This window comes from Nansenia antarctica (assembly GCF_963989245.1).
Source record: "Nansenia antarctica genome assembly, chromosome: 11".
In the NCBI taxonomy this organism is placed as follows: Eukaryota; Metazoa; Chordata; class Actinopteri; order Argentiniformes; family Microstomatidae; genus Nansenia; species Nansenia antarctica.
Window position 1 is genome coordinate 20,130,773 of NC_137681.1, and position 17,500 is coordinate 20,148,272.

Consider the following 17,500-nt stretch of genomic DNA (forward strand, 5'->3'; position numbering starts at 1 on the left):
GAGTAAGGAGACAGAGTAAGGAGACAGGGTAAGGAGACAGAGTAAGGAGACAGGGTAAGGAGACAGAGTAAGGAGACAGAGTAAGGAGACAGGGTAAGGAGACAGGGTAAGGAGACAGAGTAAGGAGACAGGGTAAGGAGACAGAGTAAGGAGACAGGGTAAGGAGACAGGGTAAGGAGACAGGGTAAGGAGACAGGGTAAGGAGACAGGGTAAGGAGACAGAGTAAGGAGACAGGGTAAGGAGACAGAGTAAGGAGACAGGGTAAGGAGACAGGGTAAGGAGACAGAGTAAGGAGACAGGGTAAGGAGACAGGGTAAGGAGACAGAGTAAGGAGACAGAGTAAGGAGACAGAGTAAGGAGACAGAGTAAGGAGACAGGGTAAGGAGACAGGGTAAGGAGACAGGGTAAGGAGACAGGGTAAGGAGACAGAGTAAGGAGACAGGGTAAGGAGACAGGGTAAGGAGACAGAGTAAGGAGACAGAGTAAGGAGACAGAGTAAGGAGACAGGGTAAGGAGACAGAGTAAGGAGACAGGGTAAGGAGACAGGGTAAGGAGACAGAGTAAGGAGACAGAGTAAGGAGACAGGGAAAGGAGACAGAGTAAGGAGACAGAGTAAGGAGACAGGGTAAGGAGACAGGGTAAGGAGACAGGGTAAGGAGACAGGGTAAGGAGACAGAGTAAGGAGACAGGGTAAGGAGACAGGGTAAGGAGACAGGGTAAGGAGACAGGGTAAGGAGACAGGGTAAGGAGACAGAGTAAGGAGACAGAGTAAGGAGACAGAGTAAGGAGACAGAGTAAGGAGACAGAGTAAGGAGACAGAGTAAGGAGACAGGGTAAGGAGACAGAGTAAGGAGACAGGGTAAGGAGACAGGGTAAGGAGACAGCGTAAGGAGACAGAGTAAGGAGACAGGGAAAGGAGACAGAGTAAGGAGACAGAGTAAGGAGACAGGGTAAGGAGACAGGGTAAGGAGACAGGGTAAGGAGACAGGGTAAGGAGACAGAGTAAGGAGACAGGGTAAGGAGACAGAGTAAGGAGACAGGGTAAGGAGACAGGGTAAGGAGACAGAGTAAGGAGACAGAGTAAGGAGACAGGGTAAGGAGACAGAGTAAGGAGACAGGGTAAGGAGACAGGGTAAGGAGACAGGGTAAGGAGACAGAGTAAGGAGACAGAGTAAGGAGACAGAGTAAGGAGACAGGGTAAGGAGACAGAGTAAGGAGACAGAGTAAGGAGACAGGGTAAGGAGACAGAGTAAGGAGACAGGGTAAGGAGACAGAGTAAGGAGACAGGGTAAGGAGACAGGGTAAGGAGACAGAGTAAGGAGACAGGGTAAGGAGACAGGGTAAGGAGACAGTGTAAGGAGACAGAGTAAGGAGACAGAGTAAGGAGACAGAGTAAGGAGACAGAGTAAGGAGACAGGGTAAGGAGACAGAGTAAGGAGACAGGGTAAGGAGACAGGGTAAGGAGACAGAGTAAGGAGACAGAGTAAGGAGACAGGGTAAGGAGACAGAGTAAGGAGACAGAGTAAGGAGACAGGGTAAGGAGACAGGGTAAGGAGACAGGGTAAGGAGACAGAGTAAGGAGACAGAGTAAGGAGACAGAGTAAGGAGACAGAGTAAGGAGACAGGGTAAGGAGACAGGGTAAGGAGACAGGGTAAGGAGACAGAGTAAGGAGACAGGGTAAGGAGACAGAGTAAGGAGACAGAGTAAGGAGACAGAGTAAGGAGACAGGGTAAGGAGACAGGGTAAGGAGACAGAGTAAGGAGACAGAGTAAGGAGACAGAGTAAGGAGACAGAGTAAGGAGACAGGGTAAGGAGACAGAGTAAGGAGACAGAGTAAGGAGACAGGGTAAGGAGACAGGGTAAGGAGACAGGGTAAGGAGACAGGGTAAGGAGACAGGGTAAGGAGACAGAGTAAGGAGACAGAGTAAGGAGACAGGGTAAGGAGACAGGGTAAGGAGACAGAGTAAGGAGACAGAGTAAGGAGACAGGGTAAGGAGAAAGAGTAAGGAGACAGAGTAAGGAGACAGGGTAAGGAGACAGGGTAAGGAGACAGGGTAAGGAGACAGGGTAAGGAGACAGAGTAAGGAGACAGAGTAAGGAGACAGGGTAAGGAGACAGAGTAAGGAGACAGAGTAAGGAGACAGAGTAAGGAGACAGGGTAAGGAGACAGGGTAAGGAGACAGAGTAAGGAGACAGGGTAAGGAGACAGGGTAAGGAGACAGAGTAAGGAGACAGGGTAAGGAGACAGAGTAAGGAGACAGGGTAAGGAGACAGAGTAAGGAGACAGAGTAAGGAGACAGGGTAAGGAGACAGAGTAAGGAGACAGGGTAAGGAGACAGGGTAAGGAGACAGGGTAAGGAGACAGGGTAAGGAGACAGAGTAAGGAGACAGAGTAAGGAGACAGGGTAAGGAGACAGGGTAAGGAGACAGAGTAAGGAGACAGAGTAAGGAGACAGGGTAAGGAGACAGAGTAAGGAGACAGGGTAAGGAGACAGGGTAAGGAGACAGAGTAAGGAGACAGAGTAAGGAGACAGAGTAAGGAGACAGAGTAAGGAGACAGGGTAAGGAGACAGGGTAAGGAGACAGAGTAAGGAGACAGGGTAAGGAGACAGAGTAAGGAGACAGGGTAAGGAGACAGGGTAAGGAGACAGAGTAAGGAGACAGAGTAAGGAGACAGAGTAAGGAGACAGGGTAAGGAGACAGAGTAAGGAGACAGGGTAAGGAGACAGAGTAAGGAGACAGGGTAAGGAGACAGAGTAAGGAGACAGGGTAAGGAGACAGGGTAAGGAGACAGGGTAAGGAGACAGAGTAAGGAGACAGGGTAAGGAGACAGGGTAAGGAGACAGAGTAAGGAGACAGAGTAAGGAGACAGGGTAAGGAGACAGGGTAAGGAGACAGAGTAAGGAGACAGGGTAAGGAGACAGAGTAAGGAGACAGGGTAAGGAGACAGGGTAAGGAGACAGAGTAAGGAGACAGGGTAAGGAGACAGAGTAAGGAGACAGGGTAAGGAGACAGGGTAAGGAGACAGGGTAAGGAGACAGAGTAAGGAGACAGGGTAAGGAGACAGGGTAAGGAGACAGAGTAAGGAGACAGAGTAAGGAGACAGGGTAAGGAGACAGAGTAAGGAGACAGGGTAAGGAGACAGGGTAAGGAGACAGGGTAAGGAGACAGAGTAAGGAGACAGGGTAAGGAGACAGGGTAAGGAGACAGAGTAAGGAGACAGAGTAAGGAGACAGGGTAAGGAGACAGGGTAAGGAGACAGAGTAAGGAGACAGGGTAAGGAGACAGAGTAAGGAGACAGGGTAAGGAGACAGGGTAAGGAGACAGGGTAAGGAGACAGAGTAAGGAGACAGAGTAAGGAGACAGAGTAAGGAGACAGGGTAAGGAGACAGGGTAAGGAGACAGGGTAAGGAGACAGGGTAAGGAGACAGGGTAAGGAGACAGAGTAAGGAGACAGGGTAAGGAGACAGAGTAAGGAGACAGGGTAAGGAGACAGGGTAAGGAGACAGAGTAAGGAGACAGGGTAAGGAGACAGAGTAAGGAGACAGAGTAAGGAGACAGGGTAAGGAGACAGAGTAAGGAGACAGAGTAAGGAGACAGGGTAAGGAGACAGAGTAAGGAGACAGGGTAAGGAGACAGAGTAAGGAGACAGGGTAAGGAGACAGGGTAAGGAGACAGAGTAAGGAGACAGGGTAAGGAGACAGAGTAAGGAGACAGAGTAAGGAGACAGGGTAAGGAGACAGAGTAAGGAGACAGGGTAAGGAGACAGAGTAAGGAGACAGAGTAAGGAGACAGAGTAAGGAGACAGAGTAAGGAGACAGAGTAAGGAGACAGGGTAAGGAGACAGGATAAGGAGACAGAGTAAGGAGACAGGGTAAGGAGACAGGGTAAGGAGACAGAGTAAGGAGACAGAGTAAGGAGACAGAGTAAGGAGACAGGGTAAGGAGACAGGGTAAGGAGACAGAGTAAGGAGACAGGGTAAGGAGACAGAGTAAGGAGACAGAGTAAGGAGACAGAGTAAGGAGACAGAGTAAGGAGACAGGGTAAGGAGACAGGGTAAGGAGACAGGGTAAGGAGACAGGGTAAGGAGACAGGGTAAGGAGACAGAGTAAGGAGACAGGGTAAGGAGACAGGGTAAGGAGACAGAGTAAGGAGACAGAGTAAGGAGACAGAGTAAGGAGACAGAGTAAGGAGACAGAGTAAGGAGACAGGGTAAGGAGACAGGATAAGGAGACAGAGTAAGGAGACAGAGTAAGGAGACAGGGTAAGGAGACAGGGTAAGGAGACAGGGTAAGGAGACAGGGTAAGGAGACAGGGTAAGGAGACAGGGTAAGGAGACAGAGTAAGGAGACAGAGTAAGGAGACAGAGTAAGGAGACAGAGTAAGGAGACAGGGTAAGGAGACAGGGTAAGGAGACAGGGTAAGGAGACAGGGTAAGGAGACAGGGTAAGGAGACAGGGTAAGGAGACAGGGTAAGGAGACAGAGTAAGGAGACAGGGTAAGGAGACAGAGTAAGGAGACAGAGTAAGGAGACAGAGTAAGGAGACAGAGTAAGGAGACAGGGTAAGGAGACAGAGTAAGGAGACAGAGTAAGGAGACAGAGTAAGGAGACAGAGTAAGGAGACAGGGTAAGGAGACAGGGTAAGGAGACAGAGTAAGGAGACAGGGTAAGGAGACAGAGTAAGGAGACAGGGTAAGGAGACAGGGTAAGGAGACAGAGTAAGGAGACAGAGTAAGGAGACAGAGTAAGGAGACAGAGTAAGGAGACAGGGTAAGGAGACAGGGTAAGGAGACAGGGTAAGGAGACAGGGTAAGGAGACAGAGTAAGGAGACAGAGTAAGGAGACAGGGTAAGGAGACAGGGTAAGGAGACAGAGTAAGGAGACAGAGTAAGGAGACAGAGTAAGGAGACAGAGTAAGGAGACAGGGTAAGGAGACAGGGTAAGGAGACAGGGTAAGGAGACAGGGTAAGGAGACAGAGTAAGGAGACAGAGTAAGGAGACAGGGTAAGGAGACAGGGTAAGGAGACAGGGTAAGGAGACAGGGTAAGGAGACAGAGTAAGGAGACAGAGTAAGGAGACAGAGTAAGGAGACAGGGTAAGGAGACAGAGTAAGGAGACAGAGTAAGGAGACAGGGTAAGGAGACAGGGTAAGGAGACAGGGTAAGGAGACAGAGTAAGGAGACAGAGTAAGGAGACAGGGTAAGGAGACAGGGTAAGGAGACAGGGTAAGGAGACAGAGTAAGGAGACAGGGTAAGGAGACAGGGTAAGGAGACAGAGTAAGGAGACAGAGTAAGGAGACAGAGTAAGGAGACAGAGTAAGGAGACAGGGTAAGGAGACAGGGTAAGGAGACAGGGTAAGGAGACAGAGTAAGGAGACAGGGTAAGGAGACAGAGTAAGGAGACAGAGTAAGGAGACAGGGTAAGGGGACAGAGTAAGGAGACAGAGTAAGGAGACAGAGTAAGGAGACAGAGTAAGGAGACAGGGTAAGGAGACAGGGTAAGGAGACAGAGTAAGGAGACAGAGTAAGGAGACAGGGTAAGGAGACAGGGTAAGGAGACAGGGTAAGGAGACAGAGTAAGGAGACAGAGTAAGGAGACAGGGTAAGGAGACAGAGTAAGGAGACAGAGTAAGGAGACAGGGTAAGGAGACAGGGTAAGGAGACAGAGTAAGGAGACAGGGTAAGGAGACAGGGTAAGGAGACAGAGTAAGGAGACAGAGTAAGGAGACAGAGTAAGGAGACAGGGTAAGGAGACAGGGTAAGGAGACAGGGTAAGGAGACAGAGTAAGGAGACAGAGTAAGGAGACAGGGTAAGGAGACAGAGTAAGGAGACAGGGTAAGGAGACAGGGTAAGGAGACAGGGTAAGGAGACAGAGTAAGGAGACAGGGTAAGGAGACAGGGTAAGGAGACAGGGTAAGGAGACAGGGTAAGGAGACAGAGTAAGGAGACAGAGTAAGGAGACAGAGTAAGGAGACAGAGTAAGGAGACAGGGTAAGGAGACAGGGTAAGGAGACAGGGTAAGGAGACAGGGTAAGGAGACATGGTAAGGAGACAGGGTAAGGAGACAGAGTAAGGAGACAGAGTAAGGAGACAGAGTAAGGAGACAGAGTAAGGAGACAGGGTAAGGAGACAGGGTAAGGAGACAGAGTAAGGAGACAGAGTAAGGAGACAGGGTAAGGAGACAGGGTAAGGAGACAGAGTAAGGAGACAGAGTAAGGAGACAGGGTAAGGAGACAGGGTAAGGAGACAGAGTAAGGAGACAGAGTAAGGAGACAGAGTAAGGAGACAGAGTAAGGAGACAGGGTAAGGAGACAGGGTAAGGAGACAGGGTAAGGAGACAGGGTAAGGAGACAGGGTAAGGAGACAGGGTAAGGAGACAGAGTAAGGAGACAGAGTAAGGAGACAGGGTAAGGAGACAGGGTAAGGAGACAGGGTAAGGAGACAGGGTAAGGAGACAGAGTAAGGAGACAGAGTAAGGAGACAGAGTAAGGAGACAGGGTAAGGAGACAGAGTAAGGAGACAGAGTAAGGAGACAGGGTAAGGAGACAGGGTAAGGAGACAGGGTAAGGAGACAGAGTAAGGAGACAGAGTAAGGAGACAGGGTAAGGAGACAGGGTAAGGAGACAGGGTAAGGAGACAGAGTAAGGAGACAGGGTAAGGAGACAGGGTAAGGAGACAGAGTAAGGAGACAGAGTAAGGAGACAGAGTAAGGAGACAGAGTAAGGAGACAGAGTAAGGAGACAGGGTAAGGAGACAGGGTAAGGAGACAGGGTAAGGAGACAGAGTAAGGAGACAGGGTAAGGAGACAGAGTAAGGAGACAGAGTAAGGAGACAGGGTAAGGAGACAGAGTAAGGAGACAGAGTAAGGAGACAGAGTAAGGAGACAGAGTAAGGAGACAGGGTAAGGAGACAGGGTAAGGAGACAGAGTAAGGAGACAGAGTAAGGAGACAGGGTAAGGAGACAGGGTAAGGAGACAGGGTAAGGAGACAGAGTAAGGAGACAGAGTAAGGAGACAGGGTAAGGAGACAGAGTAAGGAGACAGAGTAAGGAGACAGGGTAAGGAGACAGGGTAAGGAGACAGAGTAAGGAGACAGGGTAAGGAGACAGGGTAAGGAGACAGAGTAAGGAGACAGAGTAAGGAGACAGAGTAAGGAGACAGGGTAAGGAGACAGGGTAAGGAGACAGGGTAAGGAGACAGAGTAAGGAGACAGAGTAAGGAGACAGGGTAAGGAGACAGAGTAAGGAGACAGGGTAAGGAGACAGGGTAAGGAGACAGGGTAAGGAGACAGAGTAAGGAGACAGGGTAAGGAGACAGGGTAAGGAGACAGGGTAAGGAGACAGGGTAAGGAGACAGAGTAAGGAGACAGAGTAAGGAGACAGAGTTAGGAGACAGAGTAAGGAGACAGTAAGGAGACAGAGTAAGGAGACAGTAAGGAGACAGGGTAAGGAGACAGGGTAAGGAGACAGAGTAAGGAGACAGAGTAAGGAGACAGAGTAAGGAGACAGGGTAAGGAGACAGAGTAAGGAGACAGAGTAAGGAGACAGAGTAAGGAGACAGAGTAAGGAGACAGAGTAAGGAGACAGAGTAAGGAGACAGAGTAAGGAGACAGGGTAAGGAGACAGAGTAAGGAGACAGAGTAAGGAGACAGAGTTAGGAGACAGAGTAAGGAGACAGTAAGGAGACAGAGTAAGGAGACAGTAAGGAGACAGGGTAAGGAGACAGGGTAAGGAGACAGAGTAAGGAGACAGAGTAAGGAGACAGAGTAAGGAGACAGGGTAAGGAGACAGAGTAAGGAGACAGAGTAAGGAGACAGAGTAAGGAGACAGAGTAAGGAGACAGAGTAAGGAGACAGAGTAAGGAGACAGAGTAAGGAGACAGGGTAAGGAGACAGAGTAAGGAGACAGAGTAAGGAGACAGAGTAAGGAGACAGGGTAAGGAGACAGGATAAGGAGACAGAGTAAGGAGACAGAGTAAGGAGACAGAGTAAGGAGACAGAGTAAGGAGACAGGGTAAGGAGACAGGGTAAGGAGACAGGGTAAGGAGACAGGGTAAGGAGACAGGGTAAGGAGACAGGGTAAGGAGACAGAGTAAGGAGACAGAGTAAGGAGACAGAGTAAGGAGACAGAGTAAGGAGACAGGGTAAGGAGACAGGGTAAGGAGACAGGGTAAGGAGACAGGGTAAGGAGACAGGGTAAGGAGACAGGGTAAGGAGACAGGGTAAGGAGACAGAGTAAGGAGACAGGGTAAGGAGACAGAGTAAGGAGACAGAGTAAGGAGACAGAGTAAGGAGACAGAGTAAGGAGACAGGGTAAGGAGACAGAGTAAGGAGACAGAGTAAGGAGACAGAGTAAGGAGACAGAGTAAGGAGACAGGGTAAGGAGACAGGGTAAGGAGACAGAGTAAGGAGACAGGGTAAGGAGACAGAGTAAGGAGACAGGGTAAGGAGACAGGGTAAGGAGACAGAGTAAGGAGACAGAGTAAGGAGACAGAGTAAGGAGACAGAGTAAGGAGACAGGGTAAGGAGACAGGGTAAGGAGACAGGGTAAGGAGACAGGGTAAGGAGACATGGTAAGGAGACAGGGTAAGGAGACAGAGTAAGGAGACAGAGTAAGGAGACAGAGTAAGGAGACAGAGTAAGGAGACAGGGTAAGGAGACAGGGTAAGGAGACAGAGTAAGGAGACAGAGTAAGGAGACAGGGTAAGGAGACAGGGTAAGGAGACAGAGTAAGGAGACAGAGTAAGGAGACAGGGTAAGGAGACAGGGTAAGGAGACAGAGTAAGGAGACAGAGTAAGGAGACAGAGTAAGGAGACAGAGTAAGGAGACAGGGTAAGGAGACAGGGTAAGGAGACAGGGTAAGGAGACAGGGTAAGGAGACAGGGTAAGGAGACAGGGTAAGGAGACAGAGTAAGGAGACAGAGTAAGGAGACAGGGTAAGGAGACAGGGTAAGGAGACAGGGTAAGGAGACAGGGTAAGGAGACAGAGTAAGGAGACAGAGTAAGGAGACAGAGTAAGGAGACAGGGTAAGGAGACAGAGTAAGGAGACAGAGTAAGGAGACAGGGTAAGGAGACAGGGTAAGGAGACAGGGTAAGGAGACAGAGTAAGGAGACAGAGTAAGGAGACAGGGTAAGGAGACAGGGTAAGGAGACAGGGTAAGGAGACAGAGTAAGGAGACAGGGTAAGGAGACAGAGTAAGGAGACAGGGTAAGGAGACAGGGTAAGGAGACAGAGTAAGGAGACAGGGTAAGGAGACAGGGTAAGGAGACAGAGTAAGGAGACAGAGTAAGGAGACAGAGTAAGGAGACAGAGTAAGGAGACAGAGTAAGGAGACAGGGTAAGGAGACAGGGTAAGGAGACAGGGTAAGGAGACAGAGTAAGGAGACAGGGTAAGGAGACAGAGTAAGGAGACAGAGTAAGGAGACAGGGTAAGGAGACAGAGTAAGGAGACAGAGTAAGGAGACAGAGTAAGGAGACAGAGTAAGGAGACAGGGTAAGGAGACAGGGTAAGGAGACAGAGTAAGGAGACAGAGTAAGGAGACAGGGTAAGGAGACAGGGTAAGGAGACAGGGTAAGGAGACAGAGTAAGGAGACAGAGTAAGGAGACAGGGTAAGGAGACAGAGTAAGGAGACAGAGTAAGGAGACAGGGTAAGGAGACAGGGTAAGGAGACAGAGTAAGGAGACAGGGTAAGGAGACAGGGTAAGGAGACAGAGTAAGGAGACAGAGTAAGGAGACAGAGTAAGGAGACAGGGTAAGGAGACAGGGTAAGGAGACAGGGTAAGGAGACAGAGTAAGGAGACAGAGTAAGGAGACAGGGTAAGGAGACAGAGTAAGGAGACAGGGTAAGGAGACAGGGTAAGGAGACAGGGTAAGGAGACAGAGTAAGGAGACAGGGTAAGGAGACAGGGTAAGGAGACAGGGTAAGGAGACAGGGTAAGGAGACAGAGTAAGGAGACAGAGTAAGGAGACAGAGTTAGGAGACAGAGTAAGGAGACAGTAAGGAGACAGAGTAAGGAGACAGTAAGGAGACAGGGTAAGGAGACAGGGTAAGGAGACAGAGTAAGGAGACAGAGTAAGGAGACAGAGTAAGGAGACAGGGTAAGGAGACAGAGTAAGGAGACAGAGTAAGGAGACAGAGTAAGGAGACAGAGTAAGGAGACAGAGTAAGGAGACAGAGTAAGGAGACAGAGTAAGGAGACAGGGTAAGGAGACAGAGTAAGGAGACAGAGTAAGGAGACAGAGTTAGGAGACAGAGTAAGGAGACAGTAAGGAGACAGAGTAAGGAGACAGTAAGGAGACAGGGTAAGGAGACAGGGTAAGGAGACAGAGTAAGGAGACAGAGTAAGGAGACAGGGTAAGGAGACAGAGTAAGGAGACAGAGTAAGGAGACAGAGTAAGGAGACAGAGTAAGGAGACAGAGTAAGGAGACAGAGTAAGGAGACAGAGTAAGGAGACAGGGTAAGGAGACAGAGTAAGGAGACAGAGTAAGGAGACAGAGTTAGGAGACAGGGTAAGGAGACAGAGTAAGGAGACAGGGTAAGGAGACAGAGTAAGGAGACAGAGTAAGGAGACAGGGTAAGGAGACAGGGTAAGGAGACAGAGTAAGGAGACAGAGTAAGGAGACAGAGTAAGGAGACAGGGTAAGGAGACAGAGTAAGGAGACAGAGTAAGGAGACAGAGTAAGGAGACAGAGTAAGGAGACAGAGTAAGGAGACAGGGTAAGGAGACAGGGTAAGGAGACAGGGTAAGGAGACAGGGTAAGGAGACAGAGTAAGGAGACAGAGTAAGGAGACAGAGTAAGGAGACAGAGTAAGGAGACAGAGTAAGGAGACAGGGTAAGGAGACAGAGTAAGGAGACAGGGTAAGGAGACAGAGTAAGGAGACAGAGTAAGGAGACAGAGTAAGGAGACAGGGTAAGGAGACAGAGTAAGGAGACAGGGTAAGGAGACAGAGTAAGGAGACAGAGTAAGGAGACAGAGTAAGGAGACAGAGTAAGGAGACAGGGTAAGGAGACAGAGTAAGGAGACAGGGTAAGGAGACAGAGTAAGGAGACAGAGTAAGGAGACAGGGTAAGGAGACAGGGTAAGGAGACAGAGTAAGGAGACAGGGTAAGGACACAGGGTAAGGAGACAGAGTAAGGAGACAGAGTAAGGAGACAGGGTAAGGAGACAGGGTAAGGAGACAGAGTAAGGAGACAGGGTAAGGAGACAGGGTAAGGAGACAGGGTAAGGAGACAGGGTTAGGAGACAGAGTAAGGAGACAGGGTAAGGAGACAGAGTAAGGAGACAGAGTAAGGAGACAGGGTAAGGAGACAGAGTAAGGAGACAGAGTAAGGAGACAGAGTAAGGAGACAGAGTAAGGAGACAGGGTAAGGAGACAGAGTAAGGAGACAGGGTAAGGAGACAGGGTAAGGAGACAGGGTAAGGAGACAGGGTAAGGAGACAGGGTAAGGAGACAGGGTAAGGAGACAGGGTAAGGAGACAGAGTAAGGAGACAGAGTAAGGAGACAGAGTAAGGAGACAGGGTAAGGAGACATGGTAAGGAGACAGAGTAAGGAGACAGAGTAAGGAGACAGGGTAAGGAGACAGGGTAAGGAGACAGGGTAAGGAGACAGGGTAAGGAGACAGGGTAAGGAGACAGGGTAAGGAGACAGGGTAAGGAGACAGGGTAAGGAGACAGGGTAAGGAGACAGAGTAAGGAGACAGGGGAAGGAGACAGGGTAAGGAGACAGGGGAAGGAGACAGAGTAAGGAGACAGGGTAAGGAGACAGAGTAAGGAGACAGGGTAAGGAGACAGGGTAAGGAGACAGGGTAAGGAGACAGGGTAAGGAGACAGGGTAAGGAGACAGGGTAAGGAGACAGAGTAAGGAGACAGAGTAAGGAGACAGAGTAAGGAGACAGAGTAAGGAGACAGGGTAAGGAGACAGAGTAAGGAGACAGGGTAAGGAGACAGGGTAAGGAGACAGGGTAAGGAGACAGGGTAAGGAGACAGGGTAAGGAGACAGAGTAAGGAGACAGGGTAAGGAGACAGGGTAAGGAGACAGGGGAAGGAGACAGGGTAAGGAGACAGGGTAAGGAGACAGGGGAAGGAGACATGGTAAGGAGGGTTAGGTTAGGGTTAGGTTAGATGTTCCTGGGTGGTATATGAACACAGAGCATGTTTCTGATCCACACGGTGATTAATTCCCTTCTGCTTGTCTTGGAGGAGGATATGTATTCAGTCATGAAGCATTAATAGAGCACAACACAACATGTTGAAAAATGAGCCCGCTGACGTGTGTGTGTGTGTGTGTGTGTGTGTGTGAGGGGGGGGGAGTGTGTGTGTGCGTGTGTGTGTGTGCGTGTGTGTGTGTGTGTGTGTGTGTGTGTGTGTGTGTGTGTGTGTGTGTGTGTGTCTGTGTGTAAGCATGCTCTGTGAGAGCCTGAGGCCCATGCTGTCACTCAGCCCAGCACACAGGGTGGTCCAAACACTGAGGCTCTTTACTCCCTCACTCACACCACACACACACACACACACACACACACACACACCACACACACCCACACACACACACACACACACACACACCACACACACACACACACACACCACACACACACACACACACACACACACACACACAAACACACACACACACACAACGACATATACATACAGTACCTAACAACAACAACAACAACATCAACACACATATGAACACGGCTCTACAAACATAATGAAGCAGTCCTGAACCCTCCGTGGTGCCTCTCAACCTGTCTCACCCTCTGTGGTGCCTCTCTTCCTGTCTCACCCTCCACCTCAACGCAAACACCAGTGACCAGGGAGGGCGGCCAGTCACAACCTGTCCCTCTCAATGCTGCTGTCTGCATTAAAACCTCGCAGTAAGGCTCTATGTCAGCCTCAAAGTCAGCCAGTCAGTCAGTCAGTCAGTCAGTGAGTCAGCCAGTCAGCTAGTCAGCCAGTCAGTCAGCCAGCCAGTCAGTCAGCCAGCCAGCCAACCAGCCAGTTAGCCAGTCAGTCAGTTAGCCAGTCAGTCAGTTAGCCAGCCAACCAGCCAGCTAGACAGTCAGTCAGCCAGCCAACCAGCCAGTTAGCCAGTCAGTCAGTCAGCCAGCCAACCAGCCAGTAAGCCCAGGTAAGACTCTGTTAGCCCGCCGATTTAAACCCCAAAACTCCTCAAGCCACATGACTCCTGCCCAAGGTTCTAGACACACCCGTGAGCATAGAGACTGTGGCTTTGCAAATCCTATATCTGGGCTAGCTCTGTGCTAGCTCTGCCGTGTATCAGGATAGTTCTGCCCTGTATCTGGGTTAGCTCTGCCCTGTATCTGGGTTAGCTCTGCCCTGTATCTGGGTTAGCTGTGTGCTAGCTCTGCCCTGTATCTGTGCTAGCGCTGCCCTGTATACTTAGCTCTGCCCTGTATCTGGGTTAGCTCTGTGCCAGTTCTGCCCTGTATCTGGGTTAGCTCTGTGCTAGTGTGCAGCCCTGTATCGTATGTGGATTAGCTCTTTGCTAGCGTATCTGAGGAGGGGAAAATAATCGTTAATATTTTTGCAACGCCACACTTGACCTACGAGATCACTCACACAGCAGGAAATGCCCCCCCCCCCCCCCCCCCCCCCCCGCACACCCACAGAAAGGTAATAAGCTCTAATTACCTGGAATCTGAATATATTAGCTAAATGAGGAGTCTCAGATTAAAATAAGAGTGGGAACCGGTAGGGTATAAATCTACAACCTCTACACCTCTACACTTCTACACCTCTACACCTCTACACCTCTACACCTCTACCTCTACACCTCTACACCTCTACACCTCTACACCTCTACACCTCTACACCTCTACAACCTCTACACCTCTACACCTCTACCTCTACACCTCTACACCTCTACACCTCTACACCTCTACACCTCTACAACCTCTACACCTCTACACCTCTACACCTCTACACCTCTACAACCTCTACAACCTCTACACCTCTACACCTCTACACATCTACAACCTCTACACCTCTACAACCTCTACACCACTACACCTCTACAACCTCTACACCTCTACAACCTCTACACCTCTACACCTCTACAACCTCTACACCTCTACACCTCTACAACCTCTACACCTCTACACCTCTACACCTCCCCCCCCATCCCCCTGTCACCCCCCACAGCCCCCGACCCTCTCCTCCCCTCTCCAATGTACCGCACCCCTGGCAACAGTAGCCCCCACTCCCCCTGACACCCCAGCAGCACCCCAGCAGCAACTGCCTCCCCTTACCAACACCAGGAGCCAGGGAGCATGCTTCACACCTGGAGACACCGGTACTCACAGCTTTATAACATCTGAGCAGGTGAGAAGGCAGCTTTCCAGGGTGAATGTGAACAAGTCCAGAGGTCCAGACAACATCAACCCCAGGGTTCTGAAGGTGTGTGCTGGAGAGCTGGCGGACACATTCCAACATCTCTTCAGTCTATCTCTAAGACTGAGGAGGGTGCCACAGCTCTGGAAGACCTCTTGCATCGTCCCAGTGCCAAAGAAGGGACGGCCCAGCACCCCAAACGACTACAGACCTGTCGCCCTGACACCACAGGTCATGAAGATCCTGGAGAGGCTAGTGCTGCAACACCTTAAGCCCCAGGTGAAGGACTTCCTGGACCCCCGGCAGTTTGCATACCAGGAGAGCATGGGGGTGGAGGACGCCATCATTTACATGCTGCACAGGGCCTACACACACCTGGAGAGGCCACAGAGCATGGTGAGGACCATGTTCTTCGACTTCTCCAGTGCATTTAACACTATCAAGCCATCACTGCTGGCTGACAAACTAGCAGTGATGTGTGTGGAGGACTCCCTGACGGCTTGGATCCACAACTACCTCACAGACAGGCGTCAGTATGTGAGACTGCAGGGCTGTCAGTCTGAGGTGGTGGTGTGCAACACCGGTGCCCCCCAGGGAACTGTTCTGTCACCCTTTCTCTTCACCCTCTATACCTCCGACTTCCAGTTTAGCTCCGACCAGTGCCACCTGCAGAAGTTTTCGGATGACTCCTCTATCGTCGGTTACATCACAGACGACAGGGATGAGGAGTACAGGGCCCTGGTGGAGAGCTTCGTGCAGTGGTGCGACACCAACTACCTTTTGCTTAACACCAGCAAAACAAAGGAGTTGGTGGTGGATTTTAGGAGGAAGAGAAGGACCCCAGCCCCCATCACCATCAAGGGGGTGGAAGTCGAGAGGGTGGACTCCTACAGGTACCTGGGAGTACAAATTAATGACAAACTGGACTGGACTGACAACACCGAGGCTCTTCTCAGGAAAGGGCAGAGCAGACTGTTTTTCCTGAGAAGGCTGAGGTCTTTCGGTGTCTGCAACAAGCTGCTGCAAATGTTTTACCAGTCGGTGGTTGCCAGCGTTCTGTTCTTCGCCGCGGCCTGCTGGGGTGGAAACATCTGTGCCAGGGATGCTGCGAAGCTAAACAAACTGGTGAAGAAGGCCAGCTCTGTGGTGGGGACCGGGCTGGACAGCCTAGAGGTGGTGGCAGAACAGAGGATGGGGAAAAAACTGGCGGCCATGCTGGCCAATCCCTCCCACCCGATGTACTGCGAGCTGGCAGGGATGAGGAGCAAGTTCAGCCACAGATTTGTTCTCCCTCGTCAAAGTACAAAAAGATTTGGACAGTCCTTTATTCCAGCTGCACTCCGACTCTACAACCAGGCCCTGCAGGGTGGGGGAGACCTGGAGATGGAACTTTTGGAACTTTTTACTTATTGAGCCTGCACTGTTTTATGTTTTTTATTGAATGTTTTTTCTGTTTTCTATACTGAATGTTTTCTGCCCTAACTGAGCTGTTTGACAACAAAATTTCCCCAATGGGGACAATAAAGGTTTTCAATCAATCAATCAATCAATACACCTCTACAACCTCTACAACCTCTACACCTCTACACCTCTACAACCTCTACACCTCTACACCTCTACACCTCTACAACCTCTACAACCTCTACACCTCTACAACCTCTACACCTCTACACCTCTACACCTCTACACCTCTACACCTCTACACCTCTACAACCTCTACACTTCTACAACCTCTACACCTCTACAGCCCTGCCTCTGACGCCTGTCCAAGCCCTGTTACTGTGTTTCAGTGGACTCTAGGCATCTGATCACATGATCTGAGAGTGGTGATGGATTGTGGGTAGAAGCCCGCTGCTGGTGCTGACACTGTGTCTTCAGCACTGAGGGATGAGAGGTGACATGATTCAGTCCTGGGGGACACATTAGGGGTGGAGGGATCCGGGTGGAAGTAGGGCCTGGTGACGGGATCTGGGTGGAAGTAGGGCCTGGCGGAGGGATCTGGGTGGAAGTAGGGCCTGGCGGAGGGATCTGGGTGGAAGTAGGGCCTGGCGGAGGGATCTGGGTGGAAGTAGGGCCTGGTGAAGGGATCTGGGTGGAAGTAGGGCCTGGCGGAGGGATCTGGGTGGAAGTAGGGCCCGGTGAAGGGATCTGGGTGGAAGTAGGGCCTGGCGGAGGGATCTAGGTTGAAGTAGGGCCTGGTGGAGGGATCTGGGTGGAAGTAGGGCCTGGTGAAGGGATCTGGGTGGAAGTAGGGCCTGGCGGAGGGATCTGGGTGGAAGTAGGGCCTGGTGAAGGGATCTGGGTGGAAGTAGGGCCTGGCGGAGGGATCTGGGTGGAAGTAGGGCCTGGTGAAGGGATCTGGGTGGAAGTAGGGCCTGGCGGAGGGATCTGGGTGGAAGTAGGGCCTGGCGGAGGGATCTGGGTGGAAATAGGGCCTGGTGACGGGATCTGGGTGGAAGTAGGGCCTGGCGGAGGGATCTGGGTGGAAGTAGGGCCTGGCGGAGGGATCTGGGTGGAAGTAGGGCCTGGTGAAGGGATCTGGGTGGAAGTAGGGCCTGGCGGAGGGATCTGGGTGGAAGTAGGGCCTGGTGAAGGGATCTGGGTGGAAGTAGGGCCTGGCGGAGGGATCTGGGTGGAAGTAGGGCCTGGCGGAGGGATCTGGGTGGAAGTAGGGCCTGGCGGAGGGATCTGGGTGGAAGTAGGCCCAGTCTGTGTTTTTGTTTTGGTTTGAACGGACGCCGCCGCCGCTGTTGCCGCTGGCGACTGGCTGCTCTCCCTCCACCAAGACGTCTGTCTAGAGCTGGCACGCCTTCACTCTCACTCTCTCTCTCTTGCTCGCTCTCTCTCTCTCTCTCTGTCTCTCTCTCTCTCTGTCTGTCTGTCTGTCTGTCTGTCTCTCCCCCTCTCTCTCTCTCTCTCCCCCTCCCCCCTCCTCTCTGGGGCTGGAGGCGCCATTGTGTGTTTGCTGCTTGTTTATGAGGAACAGTGATTCACCAGAGGAGGTTTGGCTGGCTGACGGAGAGGGGGAGAGGGGGATAGAGGGAAAGGAGGAGAGGGGAGGTTTGGCTGGCTCAGGCAGAGGGGGAGAGAAATATGAATGAATGAATGTATAATCACTCCCCTCCCTCCCCCCTTC